The following is an 8,932-nucleotide window of genomic DNA, read 5'->3' on the forward strand; positions in this document are numbered from 1 at the left end:
AGGCCAAAAGAAAACAAATTTCTGCGCGCCCTGCCGCCCTGACACTTCTGCGCGGAAGTGACCGGACAGAAAAACAATTTTTTGTTGCTGCGCGGGCTGACAAAGCTTGTGCAGATGCGATCGGTCACAAAAAAGTTGTTGTGTGGGCTGACACAGGTGAGTGAACAGCGACCGGACAGGCCAAAAGACAATTTCTGCGCGCCCTGCAGCTGACCGGATGCGACCGGGCAAGCCAAAAAAACTGCGCGCCCTGACACTAGAGCGTGGCTGTAACCGGACAAAAAAAAGGTTCTGCATGGCGCCCTGACACTGCTTGCTTGGCTGTGACCGGACAGCCCCAAAAAAATTTGCGTGCCCTGCAGGATGCGACCGGTCAAAAAGAAGAAAGATTCTGCATGGCTTGCTGCGCGGAAAAACAAAGAAAAATACTGCGTGATGGAAAAAGCTGCAGCTCACAGACCTGCGCGGACAGGCCTGCGCGGACAGACCTGCACTGACCGGTCAGAGACCGGTTCAACCGGTCTTCAATGCCGGTTCAACCGGTTTTGACCAGGATGGTCTTGGTAAAATCTGGTTAAAAGCAGCTGAGCTGAAGTTCAGCTCCGAAGTTCAGCTGGCCTCCTCCAGCTGAACTAGAAAGTTCAGCTGGCCAAGCCAGTTGAGCTTCAAGTGAAAAGTTTTTTAAAAAAAATCTTAGGACTAAAATTCATTCGAATTTTAACATTTCCACCATGAACGATCATTACAAAGCTTTAAAACTATCAATCAAAAAGAGTGAATCAAACAATCTGTGTGTCTGTTTTCAAGTTAAGTTACGAGAATCCAAGATATTTAATTCACTCCTAAGAAAGCAAAACCTAGTCTCATCGAGGGGGTTTGTGAAGATATCGGCTAGTTGATTTTCGGTGCTCACATGAAACAATTCGATATCTCCTTTGGCTTCGTGGTCTCTCAAGAAATGGTGTCTGATGTCAATATGTTTAGTTCTAGAGTGTTGCATTGGGTTGTTTGCAAGTTTTATGGCACTCTCATTGTTACACAAAAGTGGAATTTTGTTAAACTCACAACCAAAATCTCTAAGGGTTTGCTTCATCCATAACAACTGTGCACAACATGCCCCAGCTGCTATGTACTCAGCTTCTGCAGTGGAAAGTGCAAGACAATTTTGTTTCTTGGAACTCCATGATACTAAGGACCGCCCAAGGAATTGGCAAGTCCCAGTAGTGCTTTTTCGATCTACTTTGCAACCGGCATAATCTGAGTTAGAGTAGCCAAGTAAATCGAAAAGGGAGCCTTTGGGATACCATAATCCTAGGTTTTGGGTGTGAACTAAGTATCTTAGAATTCTCTTAACTGCTACAAGATGGCAATCTTTAGGGTTTGCTTGAAAGCGTGCACACATGCAAATACTCAACATGATATCAGGTCTAGATGCACATAAGTAAAGCAGTGACCCTATCATTGATCTATATAATTTTTGATCTACAGGTTTACCTTCCTCATTTAGGTCGAGATGTCCATTTGATGACATTGGAGTCTTGGCGTGTTTTGCCTTTTCCATGCCAAACTTCTTGAGCATATCTTGTGTATATTTGGTTTGACATAGAAAAGTACCTTCCTTGAGCTGTTTGACTTGAAATCCCAGGAAGTATTTAAGCTCGCCCATCATAGACATCTCAAACCTGTTTGTCATTACTTTGCTAAACTCCTCACAAAATTTTTCATTAGTACTACCAAATATAATATCATCAACATATATTTGGCACACAAATAATTCATTGTCAACTTTGCGAGTAAAAATGTAGAGTCAGCTTTTCCTATTGTAAACCCATTATTAATTAAAAAATCTTTAAGGCAGTCATACCAGGCTCTAGGGGCTTGTTTAAGCCCGTAGAGTGCCTTGTGAAGTAAATAAACATGGTTTGGCTTCTTTGGATCTTCAAAGCCCGGTGGTTGCTCCACATAGACCCTCTCTTGTAGTGGTCCATTTAGAAATGCGCTCTTGACATCCATTTGATATAGCTTAAAATCATGGTTAGTAGCATAGGCAATTAATATTCTAAATGACTCTAACCTTGCTACCGGCGCATATGTTTCACCAAAATCAAGTCCTTCCACTTGAGTGTAGCCTTGGGCGACCAAATATGCTTTGTTTCTTGTAACTACGCCATGTTCATCTTGTTTGTTCCTAAAGACCCATTTAGTCCCAATCACATTTTGTTTGGGTCTTTGGACTAAGGACCAGACTTCATTCCGAGTGAAGTTGTTCAACTCCTCTTGCATGGCGATTATCCAATCCGGATCATCCAATGCTTCTTCAACCTTAAGTGGCTCAAGAGAGGAAACGAACGAGTAAAATTCACAAAAATTAGCTAAACGAGATCGAGTTGTTACCCCTCTCCTGATGCTACCCAGGATGTTGTCCACCGGATGGTCCCTTTGAATGGTATGATGGACTCTAGGATGAGGCACTGATGGCTGTCTTTGTATTTACTCCTCCTCATCATTCACTTGATCAAGAGGCACTTCACCATCAACACTTTCGTGTTCATCTTCTACCATAGTTGGCATCCTTTGGAATTGATGATTTTCTTCAAGACTTGGATGACTTGAGGTTGATGGGTTTGCTTGGATGGAGGATTTGTCACCCACCACCTTTGCACTCACATCAACAACCTCATTGGTCATCCACAAAGTTCCTTTCTCATCATCCTTTTCTTGAGGTCTCACTTCACCTATTGCAAGTTTCTTTATGGCCTCACAAGGTAGTTCTTCATTTCCTGTAGTGCCATTAGAAACATGCCCTTGCGAGCCATTAGACTCATCAAATGTCACGTCTATCGCTATTTCAACAAGACCGGTGGTATTGTTGAAAACGCGATATCCATGCGCATTTGATGCATAACCAAGCAAGAAACCCTCGTCCACTCTAGGAGCAAACTTTGAGCTCTTGACTTTCTTGTTAAGAATAAAACACTTACAACCAAATACTCTAAAATAATCAACTTTAGGTTTGTTACCAGTGAGAAGCTCATAAGCAGTCTTTTTGTAGATCTTATGAAGATAGAGACGGTTGATTGCATGACAGGCGGTGTTGACCGCCTCTGCCCAAAAATTGTCAGGTGTCTTGTACTCATCCAACATGGTTCTAGCTGCTTCAATTAAAGTTCGGTTCTTTCTCTCCACAACACCATTTTGTTGTGGAGTGTAAGGAACTGAGAACTCATGTTTGATTCCTTATTCGCCTAAAAATTCTTTGACACCTGTGTTCTTGAATTCCGTCCCATTATCACTTCTCACTTTCTTGATTTTGAGCTCAAACTCATTTTGAGCTCTCCTCATGAATTTCTTTAATATTTCTTGAGTTTCACCTTTATCACTTAAAAGGAAAACCCAGGTGAATCGAGAAAAATCATCAACAATGACTAAACCATACTTACTACCACCAATGCTAATGTAAGCCATAGGTCCGAAGAGGTCCATGTGAAGAAGCTCCAATGGCCTCTTTGTTGTGACCACATTCTTTGATTGATGTGGGACTCCATGTTGCTTTCCTGCTTGGCATGCGCCACAAATCCTATCTTTCTCAAATACAACATTTGTTAGCCCAATGATGTGATTATCCTTTTGAAGTTTGGCCAAATTCCTCAAACCGACATGGGCTAGCCGGCGATGCCATAGCCAACCCTTGTCGGACTTTGCCACTAAACAAGTCTCAGGCGTCACTTTACTTGTTGTGAAATCAACAAGATAAAGCTTGCCCTTCAAGCGACCCGTAAAGGCAACTGAGGAGTCCTCCCTTCTAAGGATCTTCACATCCACATCAGAAAATAAACAATTATAGCCCATTCCACAAAGTTGTGAAACGGACAACAAATTGTAGCTTAAAGAATCTACCAATAAAACATTTGAAAGTGATTGTTGGTCAGAGATAGGAATTTTACCAATACCAATCACCTTACTCTTGCCACTATCTCCAAACACAATTTCTTGTGCTTCTTGAGTTAGTTACAATGAATGAAACATGTCTTTCTCCCCGGTCATGTGATTTGTACATCCACTGTCAAGCACCCAACTTGACCCACCAGAGGAGTAGACCTACAAAACAAGTTTAAGCTATGCTTTTAGGTACCCAAATTGAATTGGGTCCTACAGTGTTAGTTATAGCCTTGGGTACCCACACACTTCTTTTCATGACTTTTCTTTTAGTGTAGGCACCCACATATTTGACAACCAATTTCCCTAAATCCCAAGTCAACATATAATCACAAAGATAAGAGTGAGAAATGAGAGCATTAAATTGTTGTCCACTTGAGGATCCCACTTCCTTCATCTTACTCTTTGTGGAACTCAAGTTTACCTTTACTTGAGGTGACTTGTCATTTGAGGAGTGAATCCTCCCCAAGGCATCATATAGGGTGGTTCCCTCTATGAACTTGGGGGATCTCCACCCCTTATGCACTGTGCTAGGGTTTTCCTTGGATGAGTTGAACCCAAGCCCCCTTCTTCCATTGTTGGGCTTTAGGGACTTATACTTGGGTTCAACTTTCTTTAACCCATCATTGCTAGAGCATCTTTTCAAAATTCCTTTGACCTTCACCTGTGGGCTATTCTTCCTTGCATGGTTAGTTAGACAACAAGAAGCATGATATTTGGCACAATGTTTGCAAAAATTATCATTTAAGGAGCTAGACTTAGATTCAATCACTAAAGATGAGGCATTAATGTTCTTGCAATTTTCAAGTTGCACTCGAAGTTCTTGATTTTGAACATTCAAGCTTAACATGCTTGTTCAAGTGCATTCTTTTCATTTGCAAGATTAGCTATAGAGGTTTTCATATTAGTTACTTCTTTATCTTTATTCTCTATAGTTATCTTGACTAAAGATACTTCCTTAGTCAAGACATCTAGCATTTCATCTTTATTGTGAAGCAATTCTTGAAGCTCTAGGTTTCTTTCCTTTTCAAGGATAAGCAAGTCTTCTTGAGCATCAAGAGTTGCTTTTCTTTTATCTAGCTTCTCCATTAATTTGGTGATAACATTGTATCCATTCAAGCCAAATTCTTTAATCATTTTATTTTTCATGGCAATTTGTTCATCATCATCATCATTTGGAAAATCATTACTAAACAAGGTTACCTTATCTCCTTTTGCCATGAGGCAAGTTGGAGTGTAGGAGTCGTCTTGTAGGTTGGTGAAGAGTTGCGGGCTTGATGTAGATTGGATGGCCACGTTTGCCACCACTTCCTCTTCCTTGGAGCTAGAACTCTCTTCATCGGAGTTCCATTCTTCACCAATATGGGCTTGACCATATTTCTTCTTCTTGAAGTATCCCTTGTTCTTGCCTCCCTTTTTGAACTTGTCCTTCTTGTATTCCTTCTTGGCTTCTTGTTCCTTCTTGTTAGGACAATCCGCTATGAAATGATCGGTTTGGCCACATTCATAGCATGCCCTCTTCTTTCCTTTCCTTTGGAACTTGTCATTTTTCCTTACAAATTTCTTGAATGTTTTGATGAACATAGCTGTGTCTTCATCACTTGAGCTATCTTCATCACTTGAGGTCTCGACCACTTTCTTTGCTTTGTGGTCTTTGTTCTTCTTGGGGTTGTCTTATTCATTAGTGATCAAGGCATGAGAGTCTCTTGTCTTGATAGGGGCTTCTTCGGACTCGTGTTGTTGAATCTTTGCAAATAATTGATGAGGCGTCATATCCTCATAGTCATCACGATCCCTAATCATCCTTGCAAGACTTTTATCCTTTTCTTTATATGCTCTCATGAATAATCTTGTGACCTTGGAGTCACTCCAATCTTCACTCCCAAGCACTCTTATTTTGTTTACTAACACCATCAACCGGTCAAAGAGTGATTGAAGCGACTCACCCTTTGTCCAATCATATCTTGCAAGCTCACTCTCCAAAGCTTCAACTCTATGTCTCTTAGCTTTGGGATCTCCCTCATGTGACATTTTAAGAATATTCCAAATGTCACGGGCATCTTCTCTTCCTTGAACTTTTCGGTATTCTTTCGGACAAAGACTTCCTTTAATTATGCTCACTGCTTGAGCATTGCGATGAACCTTGTCGAGGACCATAATTAGGGGTACCCTCAAGGCTCCTAATTCTCAGCTGGTAACCCCCATCAGCATAAAGCTGCAAAGGCCTGATGGGTGCGATTAAGTCAGGGATCAGTCCATTCGAGGGACTCGATCGCGCCTCGCCCGAGCCTAGCCTCGGACAAGGGCAGCCGACCCCGGAGGATTTCCGTCTCGCCCGAGGCCCCCCTCCAGCGACGAATGTATTATCGGCTCGCCCGAGGCCCTGTCTTCGCCAAGAAGCAACCCTAACCAAATCGCCGCACCGACCGACCAAATCGCAGGAGCATTTAATGCAAAGGTGGCCTGACACCTTTATCCTGACGCGCCCCCCAGCCGGCAGAGCCGAAGTGACCGCCGTCACTTCGCCGCTCCACTGACTGGCCTGACAGAAGGACAGCGTCGCCTGCGCCACTCCGACTGCGGTGCCACCTGACAGAGTGAGGCTGACAGGCAGTCAGGCCCGGCCGAAGGCACCATAGGAAGCTCCGCCCGACCCAGGGCTCGGACTCGGGCTAAGCCCCGGAAGACGGCGAACTCCGCTCCGCCCGACCCAGGGCTCGGACTCGGGCTAAGTCCCGGAAGACGGTGAACTCCGCTCCGCCCGACCCAGGGCTCGGACTCGGGCTAAGTCCCGGAAGACGACGAACTCCGCTCCACCTGACCCAGGGCTCAGACTCTGGCTAAGTCCCGGAAGACGGCGAACTCCGCTCTGCCCGACCCAGGGCTCGGACTTGGGCTCAGCCCAGAAGACGACGAACTCCGCTCCGCCCGACCCCGGGGCTCGGACTCCGCCCTGGCCTCAGCCGACGGTCTCCGCCTCGCCTGAACCAGGGGCTCGGACTCGACCTCGACCACGGAAGACAGACTCGACCTCGGCCTCAGAGGAGCTTCCACATCGCCCAACCTAGGGCGCAGACCAGCCACGTCAACAGGAGGCGCCATCATCACCCTACCCCGAGCTGACTCGGGCCACAGGGGACAAGACCGGTGTCCCATCTGGCTCGCTCCGCCAGATAGGCAATGATGGCGCCCCGCGTACCCTGTGACGGCGGTGGCTCTCAGCCCCCTTACGGAAGCAAGAGGACGTCAGCAAGGACTCAACCGCTCCGACAGCTGTCCCTCCGCCAGGCTCCATCGCTCCTCCGACGGCCACGACATCACACCAGCTGGGTGCCAAAATCTCTCCAGCTGCCACGACGGCATGTACTTAGGGCGCTAGCTCTCCTCCGCTAGACACGTAGCACTCTGCTATACCCCCCATTGTACATCTGGATCCTCACCTTACGCCTATAAAAGGAAGGACCAGGGCCCTCTTAGAGAGGGTTGGCCGCGCGGGGACGAGGACGAGACAGGCGCTCGCTTGGAGCCGCTCGCTCCCTCTCCCGCGTGGACGCTTGTAACCCCCTACTGCAAGCGCACCCGACCTGGGCGCGGGACGAACACGAAGGCCGCGGGATTCCCACCTCTCTCACGCCGGTCTCCGGCCGCCTCGCTCTCCCCCCTTCGCGCTCGGCCTCACGCTCGACCCATCTGGGCTGGGCACGCGGCGACATTCACTCGTCGGCTCAGGGACCCCCTGGTCTCGAAACGTCGATAGTTGGCGCGCCAGGTAGGGGCTGCTGCGTGTTGACGAACAACTTCCCGTCAAGCTCCAGATGGGCAGTCTCTAGCGACCTCTCCAACCCGGGATGGTGCTCCGTTTCGGGAGTCTCGAGTTCATGTCCCTCGGCGGCAGCTACGACATGAAACTCCTTCCACCGCCGGGCGGCAGCGGCAACGGCGGCCGACAGCCCTCCCGCCGGCGGCGGAATCGACGACGTCTTCCCCACGTGGTGGAAGAACAACCTTCGAGCTCATCCCGCCCTCTTCCCCGCCGGCGGCGGGGAAGGCGGGGCAACCAAGGCCAAGCAGGAGGCAGTGCCTCGTCGGCTGTCGAGCGAGTCGACAGCGCTGGCACCCCAACGGGGGGCGCACCGGGTATCGACCTCGCGCTTGAGACGAAGACAAGCGCCGTCTCCCCGCGACACGCCAATCCCGAGCAAGCGGACGACGCCAGCACGCTCGCGAAAAGCTTGCTGGACGTCACCCTCGTACCTGAGACGACGGTGCATTCAGTCCCCGACGTGACTCCATCACCGCCCGTTGACCAAGAGGTACCGACCGATTCTCATCCCACGTCATTTGGGTTCAGCCTCAACCCGCCTAGCGGCCTCGCTTTGGCGGGTGCTCTCGTAGAGGCGAGCCCAAACCCTATGGGGTTTCATATGCGGTCACCTTGGGACCGGCTGACGGACGTCTCGACCTACGGGCCCTTTGGGTTCAAGGAAGACGACGAGCCCAGCTTCTGTTGGGATATCTCTGGACTTGGCAACCCCAGCGCCATGCGGGACTTCATGACCGCATGCGACTACTGCCTCTCTGACTGTTCCGATGGTAGCCGTAGCCTCGGCGACGAGGACTGCGGCCCAAGTCGCGAGTGCTTCCACTTCGATCTAGGGGGTCCCTCCGAAGGCAACCATCTCGGCATGCCGGAGGACGGTGATCTCCCTAGGCCGGTGCCTCGCGTTGACATCCCACGGGAGCTAGCTGTGGTCCCCGTTCAGGCGGGGGGCCATGACCCACAGCTCGAGCAAATCCGCGAGGTGCAGGCCAGGCTCGATGAGGGAGCAGGAGCGCTTGAGCCGATCCGCCGGGACGTCGGGCAGGCATGGGCGGGCCAACCTCCGGCCGAAGAAATACGTCATCTACCCCAGGTCTTCCAGCACCGCATCGCCGACGATGTCAGGGTCAGGCCGCCACCCGCATCCAGTGGGGTTGGCCAGAACCTGGCTGCAGC

The sequence above is a fragment of the Zea mays genome, chromosome 1, assembly GCF_902167145.1.
Source record: "Zea mays cultivar B73 chromosome 1, Zm-B73-REFERENCE-NAM-5.0, whole genome shotgun sequence".
Taxonomy (NCBI): Eukaryota; Viridiplantae; Streptophyta; class Magnoliopsida; order Poales; family Poaceae; genus Zea; species Zea mays.